This window comes from Telmatherina bonti, assembly GCF_933228915.1.
Source record: "Telmatherina bonti genome assembly, chromosome: 8".
Lineage (NCBI taxonomy): Eukaryota > Metazoa > Chordata > Actinopteri > Atheriniformes > Telmatherinidae > Telmatherina > Telmatherina bonti.
The window spans coordinates 3,975,018-3,986,493 of record NC_136626.1 but is presented as its reverse complement, the minus strand read 5'-3'; positions in this window follow the sequence as shown (position 1 = coordinate 3,986,493).

Below are 11,476 nucleotides of genomic sequence, written 5' to 3'. Positions count from 1 at the left end.
AATGAATGAGTGAGTTATTAATGTCAAACATAACAATGACACAAAACAGGAAAACAAGCAGAAAGAAGCTGAACTGTTTTCTCCACATTAATCATCATTTTCTGTTGTTATAAATAGATCCTGTTGTATTGTTACGTTGTGTTCTAAAGACGTCCCCAGTTCCATGTCTCACCTGGTTCCTTGTCTCACCTGGTTCCACGTCTCACCTGGTTCCCAAGTCTCACCTGGTTACATGTTTCACCTGGTTCCTTGTCTCACCTGGTTCCTTGTCTCACCTGGTTCCACATCTAACCTGGTTCCCAAGTCTCACCTGGTTCCACATCTCACCTGGTTCCTAAGTCTCACCTGGTTCCATGTCTCACCTGGTTCCTTGTCTCACCTGGTTCCACATCTCACCTGGTTCCCAAGTCTCACCTGGTTCCATGTCTCACCTGGTTCCTTGTCTCACCTGGTTCCACATCTAACCTGGTTCCGTGTCTCACCTGGTTCCCAAGTCTCACCTGGTTCCATGTCTCACCTGGTTCCTTGTCTCACCTGGTTCCACATCTAACCTGGTTCCACATCTAACCTGGTTCCATGTCTCACCTGGTTCCATGTCTCACCTGGTACATTGTCTCACCTGGTTCCACATCTAACCTGGTTCCTTGTCTCACCTGGTTCCACATCTCACCTGGTTCCCAAGTCTCACCTGGTTCCATGTCTCACCTGGTTCCTTGTCTCACCTGGTTCCACATCTAACCTGGTTCCATGTCTCACCTGGTTCCACATCTAACCTGGTTCTAAATCTCACCTGGTTCCTTGTCTCACCTGGTTCCACATCTCACCTGGTTCCCAAGTCTCACCTGGTTCCATGTCTCACCTGGTTCCCAAGTCTCACCTGGTTCCACATCTAACCTGGTTCCCAAGTCTCACCTGACTCCATGTCTCACCTGGTTCCACATCTAACCTGGTTCCCAAGTCTCACCTGGTTCCACATCTAACCTGGTTCCCAAGTCTCACCTGACTCCATGTCTCACCTGGTTCATTGTCTCATCTGAGTCCACGTCTCACCTGGTTTCATGTCTCACCTGGTTTCATGTCTCACCTGGTTCCATATGCCGACTGGTTCCATGTCTCACCTGGTTCCACATCTCACCTGGTTCTAAATCTCACCTGGTTCCACGTCTCACCTGGTTCCATATGCCGACTGGTTCCATGTCTCACCTGGTTCCACGTCTCACCTGGTTCTAAATCTCACCTGGTTCCTTGTCTCATCTGAGTCCACGCCTCACCTGGTTCCATGTCTCACTTGGTTCCATGTCTCACCTGGTTCATTGTCTCATCCTAGTCCACGTCTCACCTGGTTCCATGTCCCACCTGGTTCCACATCTAACCTGGTTCCACATCTTACCTGACTCCATGTCTCACCTGGTTCCACAACTAACCTGGTTCCATGTCTCACCTGGTTCATTGTCTCATCTGAGTCCACGTCTCACCTGGTTTCATGTCCTCACCTGGTTCTCACGTATGTCTCACCTGGTCTCCATGTATCCACATGGTTCCACATCTCACCTGGTTCCACATGTCGACTGGTCTGCTGCTACTGGTTTCTGACTCTTGCAGTTCCATGTGTTATGTCGGTGCCCCTGCAGGTTATGATAGCCATCAGACTATCTGTACAGAACAGCCTTTCATGCCTTGTAAACCCAAATGAAACAAAGACCCTCCAGACTCAGACCCCCCCCCCCCCCCCCCCCCCCCCCCCCCTTCCCCTAATTAACCCATTTAATCCCTGTTGTTCCTTCTTAACTCATTAAATCACCACTGTGTCTTTAACATGAGGCGGATTAGTTGGTAAGGCACCTGTGGCGGCATGTTGTCATGGGGATTTGCTCCCGTGCACCCTCTCGTTCGCTTTATTGGATTGATTACTGCTTGGGGGAGGGATGGGGGATATAACCAACAGAGGACTGCAGTGACAATGTCCTTTTAACTTCAACCTGAAGCTTCTCATTTGTTTACTTCATAAAGGTTATGTGTTTTATATTATTGGGGAGTTTTGAGGCATTTAATAATTTTACTACCTGAACCAGGTGACTTACTGGTTTAAAATGGGAGTGGTTTTGATAGTCCCCTTTCCACCAGCACCTGCTCAGCCCTACTCCTTTCCAGCTGACAACGCATTACAGTGTGTCGACTGGTTCCATGTCTAACCTGGTTCTAACCACTGAGGCGCCCTCAGGGTGGGCGGGGTCGCCATAGCAAGGTGACTCGTAAGTATTGGAGGACGTGGAGGTCCTGCTTTATCTGCTGCAATGCTTGTAATCAGGAAAAGAGTCCATGAACAGAGCCAGAGAAGGCTGTTTGTGGAAAAGCCATTGTTCTGCTGCATGCAAAGTTGTTGTCAAGACTCGGTTTTATGACTTATATCCTGCAAACTGTGCATGTCACATTGTCAACCTGTCTCTGCACTATCAGAACCCCAGTGGAGAAGTCGATCCCAGCATTTAGCGGGTAGCAGGTACATCCTGGACTACAAGTCCGTCACAGGCAACACGTTGTTTTACATGCAGTTACACTTCCCTTTAACATAAGTATCCCTGCAACGGGCTGCATTAATGCAGAATCCATTAACAAGATTATCTCAATGGAAAACAAACTAAAAACATTAGCCTCGCTTTAGCAGACATAACAACTCCAAAGCTTGTATTGTGTTGCAGAACAACGATCATAAACTTGTTCTGTTATTGACCACTTAGAAATGTGATGAGGTTTCTTGGATCAAATTATCTAAGCTTGAGCCACCGATGCTCTGCGAGTCAAAGCTTAGCATTGCATCTTGCCAGTGTCCTGTTGGTTAGTACATGCTACAAACTAGCATGCTAAGCTAACCTTTCAGAGTAAAACAGGCTTAATTTCTACATGAAACAGAGGCTCAATGTCCAACTGATTATGTTCCAGCCTGAGACAATTCAGTCAGACATGGTGTGGAGACTTTGTTTTCGCGAGATACAAGCCCCATTTGCTCTGATGTAAGAGGAGTGGCATTCTTTTTCAATCACTGGAGTGCTGGGCTGGATATTAGCTAGCCTGCTAAACTGGAGATAATATCCAGAAACTTCTGCATAACCTTGCAGTGAAGCACTACTGGAGGGGAAGACAGAGAACGGAACCAACTTGTTTGGTTAACTTTTACAGCCTGCTGCAGCAGGGCCAGATTAAAAGTGCACAGGCCCCTGGGCCCAGAGTATTCCAGGGGCCCCCATTCCCACCGCAATATTGTGAAAATTGTGAATGATAGACTGTTTAACAACATTTCTTTTCTTTTTTTTTTTTTTGTCTTGTCCAGCATTTAGGCAGCAGAATGATGGTCTGGATGCTGTGTTCTCTGCCAAGGGAAGCTTTATAGATATAATGATCCCCTTGACTTTCTGAATTTTTATTTTATTTCTATATTTATTTTGTATTGTTGTTTGAATTGTAGAGTTTGTACTGCTGGACCAGAGAGGACAGACGAAAGACAGAAAGAGAAAGGAGAAAAAAACACATCATAAGAAAAGTGAAAGAGATAAAGGGAGAGAAAAGGGAGAGAAAAAAAACTAAAAAAAAATAACCCAAAAACAAAAAGAAAAAAACAGCCTACAGATGTATACATATTCACACATACATACACACACATACACACGTATACATACACATACATATACACATACACACATATGTATACACACACACACATATATATATATATATATATATATATATATATATATATATATATATATATATATATATATATATATATATATATATATATATATATATACACATATATACATATACACACACACCTCTATGCATACAGATATACATACATACAAACATATACGCACTTGCCAGTATTAACACATATACATACACATACAAGCCAACTTTAGATCATAGTAACTAAACTATGAATCTAAAAATTTAAATATAAATGAGAAACAAACAGAAATGAGAAAACTAGCTGCTGTTAGTGAATAAACCTGCAGACGACTCGGTGACTGTGTCACATGCAGAACATGCAGAGTGGAACGTGTTCAGAGAAGATCATGCCAGTGTGACCCCTCCCACACAAAGGCTAGAGGCACGCCAGGAGGACCCCCGAGACCAGGGCCATCGGCAGCCACCCCCAGGCGCAGACCCCAACCGCCCCACCCCGGAGCCAGCCATGCACCGACCCAGGAGGCGGCAGAGGGGGGTCCCAGCCAGAGTCCCCTGCAGTCAGGGGGAACAGGCCCCAGCAGGCCCGGAGCAGCGAGGACCGGCCCCGCCGGGCACCGGCCCCCCAGGGCAGACAGAGCGCGGGCCCCACGGCCCCAAGAGCCCAGAAGCAACCCCCCACCCCCGCAGGCAGAGGGCCCAGCCCACACCGACGGAGGGCCAGGATCCCCAGACCGCCACCGAGCGGCAGCCAGGCCGCACCCCAGTTCACCAGCAGCGCTCCCCGAGCACCAAGACCCTCCACGCACCCACGCACACACACACACACACACACACACACACACACACACACACACACACACACACACGTGCACACACATGTGCACACACACACGTGCACACACATGTGCACACACACACACACACACACACATGTGCACACACACGCACACACGTGTGCACACACACACACACACACACACACACACACACATGTGCACACACACACACCCCCACACCCACACGCATCCACACTTCCTCCTTAAACACACCCTATACACCCATTCTCTTACACACACTCAAACTCACACTCTCCTACCCCCGTTCTTTATACACACACACCCCCTCACACACACATCCCTGCTCCCTCTATAATCACCCATTCTTCCATACACGCATACCCCACTCTACACACACACACACACACCTCCCTACACCCCTCTATCCACATTCACACTCCTCATTGTACACCCACCCCATCACTTCCCTGTACCACCAACATAACCCCACATACACACCCCCACCCATCTGCATACACCCCCCCTTCCTCCTATCCCAGCAGCCATCCACTTTCCTAAATTCTTTCACCCTGATCCCCCCACCCCCCCTCTACCCTAACATTCATTCACCACTTCATCCATTGGCTCATGCACGCCCTCACCTTTCTTTCCCAACGTGTCCCCTGTGAGATACCCCCGGGGGAGCAGGGGATAGGAGGGCCCCGATCAGGGCCCCACAACTACCCCCCACCCCTGTCGACGCCCCCCCCACCACTTCACACATGCAGCCGATCCAGCACCACCCAGGGCCAGCAGCAGTCCCACCCCCGCCAGGCCAGCCCAGACCCAGGCCCCCTGAACAGCACCACTCCCCCGCCCAAACTCCCCCGGCACAGCCCCAGAAATAGGGGCGTGGCAGGACCCCATTGTCACCCCCTCCCTCCCAGCTTATGAATGATTGTGAAGTGTGTGTTGTTTGCAATTAAAATTGGGAAGAAGTAACCACATCATGTTGGGAGCGGGACCACCAAAGCATGTTGGCAGCATGTTTGAATTCTTAGTCATTTTGAATGTGTTTAAGCAGATTTGTGACCATTCATTTTGATTGAAGTTACTGGATAAGTCTGCTTTCCATTTAGAAGTTGGGAGAGAGATGGAATCTTCTAGCTTCAATAGTAATCTGTATATTTTGGATCGTAGCTTCGGGGCCTTAAGATTTAGGAATTCTGCAACCCTTATAGGTAACTGTAAGTTTAGTTGATCAGTGGTGTATTTCTTACTTATGATAGATTTAAGTTGGTGGTATTCTAAGAATTTGGTGCTGCTGAATTCATACCGTGAAGAAATTGCATCAAATGGCAGAAAGTTTCCATTTTCTACTATATGTTCTAACTGCTTTACTCCTTTATTCTTCCACTGAGGGAAGTTTATCATCTTTTTGTTTTGCAGGATGTCAGGATTGTTCCAGATGGGTGTGAGCTTACATGGAATAAGCGCAGACTTGGTTACTTTCAGGAATTCCCACCAAGCCATTAAACTGGAGCTGATGTTAATGCTTTGGAAACACTTATATGACTTGACAGTTGAGCTGATGAATGGTAAATCAGAGATGACTAAATCCTCACACAATGCTTGCTCAACATCCAGCCATGGCTCATCCAAAGAACTTGGATTAAGCCACTTGGAGATGCATTGCAGCCTGTTACATAAGAAATATTGATTAAAATTTGGCAGGTCCAACCCACCTCTGTCTTTGGTCTGTTGTAAAGTTTTTAGACTAATGCGGGATGGCTTGTTTTTCCAGAGAAATCTGGATATGTGGGAGTCTAATGATTTAAACCAAGTGGAGGATGGTCTGATGGGAACCATTGAGAAAAGGTAATTAACTTTTGGTAGAACCATCATTTTAACGGTGGAAACTCTCCCCATAAGTGATATGGGCAAGCGGTTCCACCTTGAGAGGTCATCCTCTACTGTTTTTAACAGTTGATTGTAATTTAACTTTACCAATTCGGTTAGTCTGGGAGAGATTATTATACCTAAATAACTAATATTTCCTGACTGTATAGTGGTGTTAGATATGTTTTTAAAGTCACAGTTAATGGGCATTGCTGTAGTCTTTAACCAGTTAATAGAATAGTCTGATATTGAAGAGAATTTATTAATTAGTGTGATTGTTTGAGAAAGTGTTGTTTATGAGTTGTGAAGGAAAAGTAAAATGTCATCTGCGTAAAGACTAATTTTATGTTCAATATTTTTAGCTTGAATTCCTTTGATTTCTGGGTTTTGTCTTATGGCAGCTGCCAGAGGTTCAATAAAAATGGCAAAGAGTGATGGAGAAAGTGGGCAGCCCTGTCTGGTGCCTCTCTGTAAGCAGAAGTTTGGAGAAGTTTTGTCATTAGTCTTCACACATGCATTTGGGTTGTTGTATAATATTTTTATCCAGTCAATAAATGATGACCCAAACCCAAATTCTTTTAAAGTTGCAAATAAAAGTTTCCAGTTTACACGGTCAAATGCTTTTTCTACATCTAAAGAAATAACTGTGGCCTTCAGATTGTGTAGAGTTGAATAATCTATTATGTTAATTAATCTGCGCATGTTAGTGTAGGAATGTCTACCTTTTATAAAGCCTGTTTGATCAGCGTGAATAATGGAAGGGGTTATTTTCTCTATCCTTCTGGCTAGAGCTTTGCTGATTATTTTGAGATCTACGTTTATTAATGAAACTGGACGGTAACTGGATGGGAGTGTAGGGTCCTTTCCTGGTTTTAATAGGACTGAAATATTCGCCAAGTTCATATTGGAGGGTATTTTTTGCTTTTCCTTTATTTCTAATACCATGCTGTAAAAGGTTGGAGCCAGTGTGGTCCAGAATTCTTTGTAGAATTCAGCTGGATAACCATCTGGACCCGGTGCTTTATTATTTGGCATACGGTGGAGAGCTTCATGGAGCTCATGAACTGAAATAGGTGAATCTAGAGCCATTTTATTTTCCTGATTTATTTTAGGAAGATTGATGCTGCTAAGAAATTGGTTAATATTCTCATCTGTTGAGTTTATTTGTGATGAATATAATGCTTTGTAAAATTCTTTGAAAGTATTGTTTATCATGTCAGGATCATGGCTGATATTTCCTTCTGAATCTTTTATAGAGGAAATTGTTGTTTTCTCCTTATTTGCCTTTAGTTGGTTAGCCAGGAACTTTCCAGATTTGTTACCATGTTCAAAATTCTCCAATCGAAGTCTTTGCACCATGAATTGTGTTCTTTTATCTATTATTTCATTAAGTTCTAATTTGGCTTTTCTAATATCATTCAGTGTGTGTTCTTCTGGGGAGACATGGTAAGCTTCCTCTAGTGATTTAATTCTGAGTTCTAATTCTGATGTTCTCAAAGTTTCCTTCTTTTTCTTATGGGAAGAGAAGGATATTATTTTCCCTCTCATTACTGCTTTTCCTGCTTCCCACAGAACACACGCTGAAGTTTCTGCTCTGTTATTGTTTTCTAGATATGAGGACCATTCTCTTTTAAAGTAACTGATAAACTCAGAATCTGTAAGTAATGATGTATTAAATCTCCAGTTTCTAGTGGCTGGCTTACAGTTTTTACTTCTAAGGGTTAATGATACAGGTGCATGATCACTGATGATTATGGGATGGATCTTTATCTCTGATATGTCACTCATGAGTGAACTGCTGATTAGGAAGTAGTCTAGTCTAGAATAGGTATGGTGAACTGAAGAGAAGAAAGTGTATTCTCTCAGTGTCGGGTGATGAGAACGCCATGCATCGCAAAGACCAAAATCCTTCATGTACTGTTTAACCGTTTCAGCTGATTTCCAACCTCGATGCTTCCCTGATGAACTGTATTTGTCTAGAATAACATTTAAGTCCCCGGCTACAATGATTGTGTTATCTAAGTGATCATAGAGCGAAGTAAAGAGGGAGTGAAAAAAGGAGGAGTCATCAACATTTGGGCCATAAACATTTGCAATAGTTAACTTAACATTTTGAATAAATAATGTAACTATTAAAAATCTGCCTTCTGGATCTGTGATTGTTTGATCAATGTCAAATTTTAACCTTTTATTAATAAGAGTGGCTACTCCTCTTTGTCTGGAATTATAGCAAGCTGAGTAAACATGTGGAAACGTTGAAAGATTTATTGTTGAATTAGATAAATGAGTCTCCTGCAGGAGAACGATGTCTGCCTTCATTTCACGCATCCGATTAAGAATTTTTAACCTCTTTTCTCTTGTTCCAGCTCCACGCACATTCCAAGTGACAAACCTCAGTGCATCCATAAACCAACAAAAATGAAGACTATCTGCATATTACAAACCTCAGTGTATCCATAAACCAGCAGAGATGGAGGTTATATGCATATTACCACAGCGTGTGTCTGTGTGTAACCCGCTGCTTGTGCGCCTGTCAGCTGTGTGCGGTACCTGGATCTGCGCGTTAAGTGTCTCTATGTGTGCTTTCCTCATACTGAACTGTGTGTGTATGTGTGAATCATGCATAACGTTGTGTCCGATGTTTAATCTTGTGCGTGCGCCATGAAACATATAAATAGAGAAGTAGGTGACATTACTGATAAAAGTGAAAGGGTTCAAACAAAGAAAAGTGAGAAGAGAAAAAAGTGACCGTGCCAAAGGAAGAAAATAATGTAAAAGAAACATCCGTGACGAGAACGGTGTAGCAGAGACGGGTGGAGAAAATACTGATAATTATTTTGAAACTACAGTTTTACAAATATGGCATAACTTATTTAAGATTATTAAGGAACATACCAACAAGTCAGTAGAGCCACGGAGTGATGTTTGGGTCGCGGTACAACTGTCCATTGATAAATAATTTATCCACGGCGATGACAGCGTGAGCTCCTTCGGCGATGGATTTCCTCCTGATGGGGAACAGGACTCTCCGCCGATCCAGGATCTCTCTTGGAAACTGGTCATTAACTGCATAATGGAGGCCCCGAAGTTCACGGCCCTGACTCTTCACCTGCTCCTTTTGTTTGTAGTTAACAAACTTGGCTACGATGGGCCGTGGCCGGCCGGCTCCGGGTTTCCTTCCGCCCAGACGGGGAACTCGGTGAAAGGTGATGTTCCCCACCGTTTCTTCCGGGAGCTTTAGATGAGTCAGGATGAAGTTTTTGACTGTGGTCTCGGGGTCTTCATCTGCTTGTTCTGGAATCCCTGCAAACACCAAGTTGTCCCTCATGCTTCTGGCTTGCAGATCCAGCACCGCTTCCTTCATCTTCTTGTTCTCCTCGGAGACTCTGGTCAATCCCTCGGTGAGGGATTTAACCGACTCTCTGAGGACCGCGTTTTCTGTGGCCAGTGTTTCCACTTGCTTCTGGCTGAATTCCAGTGATTCCCGCAAGGCCTGAAACTCTTTGTAGAGAATCTCCATCAGGCTCAGGCGCGCATCGAAACTACTGAGCTTTTTATTGATAGATATAAGAACATCGGTCGTGTCGTTCCCCGGCGACAAAATGGCTCCGGATGAATCCTCATTCCGCTGTCTTTTAGCCTGAGATGGTGCGGCTGGGGTCGATGTTTGCTTTGGCTTCCCCATGACAACTCTGTCGAAACACTGATCTATGAAGTCCGTCAGGCTGGCCAAATCCTCCCCGTTGTGCTCCAGAATGCACCTTAAAGGGACACTATTTACCTACATAGGAGAATGTTCAAATTTCAGATTAATTTGGCAAAACGCACACATTAATAAATAAATGAATGAATAGTTTACGTTTGCCTAGTGGGACTCCGCTGTCTCAACCTCACTACTTGCCTACAGCATTACGTCACTTACCTGCGTCCTCCCCCGTCACTTCTTGAACAACATTTCTGTGGTGTTAACTATCTGGCTTTTATGTACATTTTGTTTCATGTCCAAACTGCTGGTGTATGGCCTAGGTGGGCCCCACATGGGCCCCAAGTGGGCGTGGGCCCTTGGGCCTGTGCCCATGATGCCCATTGGATAATCCAGCCTTGGTCTGGTAGTCTGCTTCCTGTTTTGGGTTTATATTTTATTAAGAAGTTTTCACGCTTTCATTTCAGGCGCCTTGTCCTTCCTGCCTTTGTGTTTTCTTCCAGCCCAGACTGATTTCACCTGGGATTCATTTCCTCTTTGTCTGTATTTAATCTGTGTGTTTGTCGTCAGCCAGTGTCAGATCGTTACCAACCATCTCATGAGGGATCATGTATTCCTGCCTGATCTGATTCACATCTGGTAGAACAAATCTTGTCTGAAACGTCTATCGAGTCTCTGAAGTCCTGCATTTGGGTCCCCTACCTGAGCTGAGCCTAACAATGAAGAACAAGCTGCATCAACACAATTTTATTTTGAAGCACAAAGATGTGAAATAATGACAGAACATATAAAAAATGTGTACATGGTTGTGATTGGTGGAAAGTAACAGGATAAAAGTACAGGTTACAGGTGTGCATGTTGGCAGATGAGGACTGAGGTTAAAACAGCAGATTAAGGCAGGTCTATGTTTTCATGTTCAACCCTACAGAGAGACGATTTCAGTTGCACTTCACCAAAATCACAGATATTGGCTCCAGAGAAAAAACAGGAAATCATTTTGTTTTTGTCAAAAAATCGTTAGAAAGTCCTGCGTGAGAAGTAGCAGTAGAGGTAATAATGATTTGATCAGTGAGTTAGTGATGTTCCAAAGAGCTGACAGTCTCAGAAAGTCACAGAGGAAAATAAAAATGAATGAACTTTGGGGACGAGTTGTGATGAAAAAACGAGCCGTTTCTTCTGTTTTTGGTCTGGAAAAGCTGCTTTGCAACAGAATCCCACTTCCATCAACACAAAGTCCATAAATATTTAATTAAAAAAGGACTGTAAAACAACTCAATGTGAAATAAATGAACAGCTTTTTGCACGGAGCAGCAGAACTGCAGGACATGGAGAAAATACTGACTCATGACTGCCGTCATGAAAATGAAAATAAAAAAACAAACTTTATTGAACCTTCTGTCTTGAACAGAAT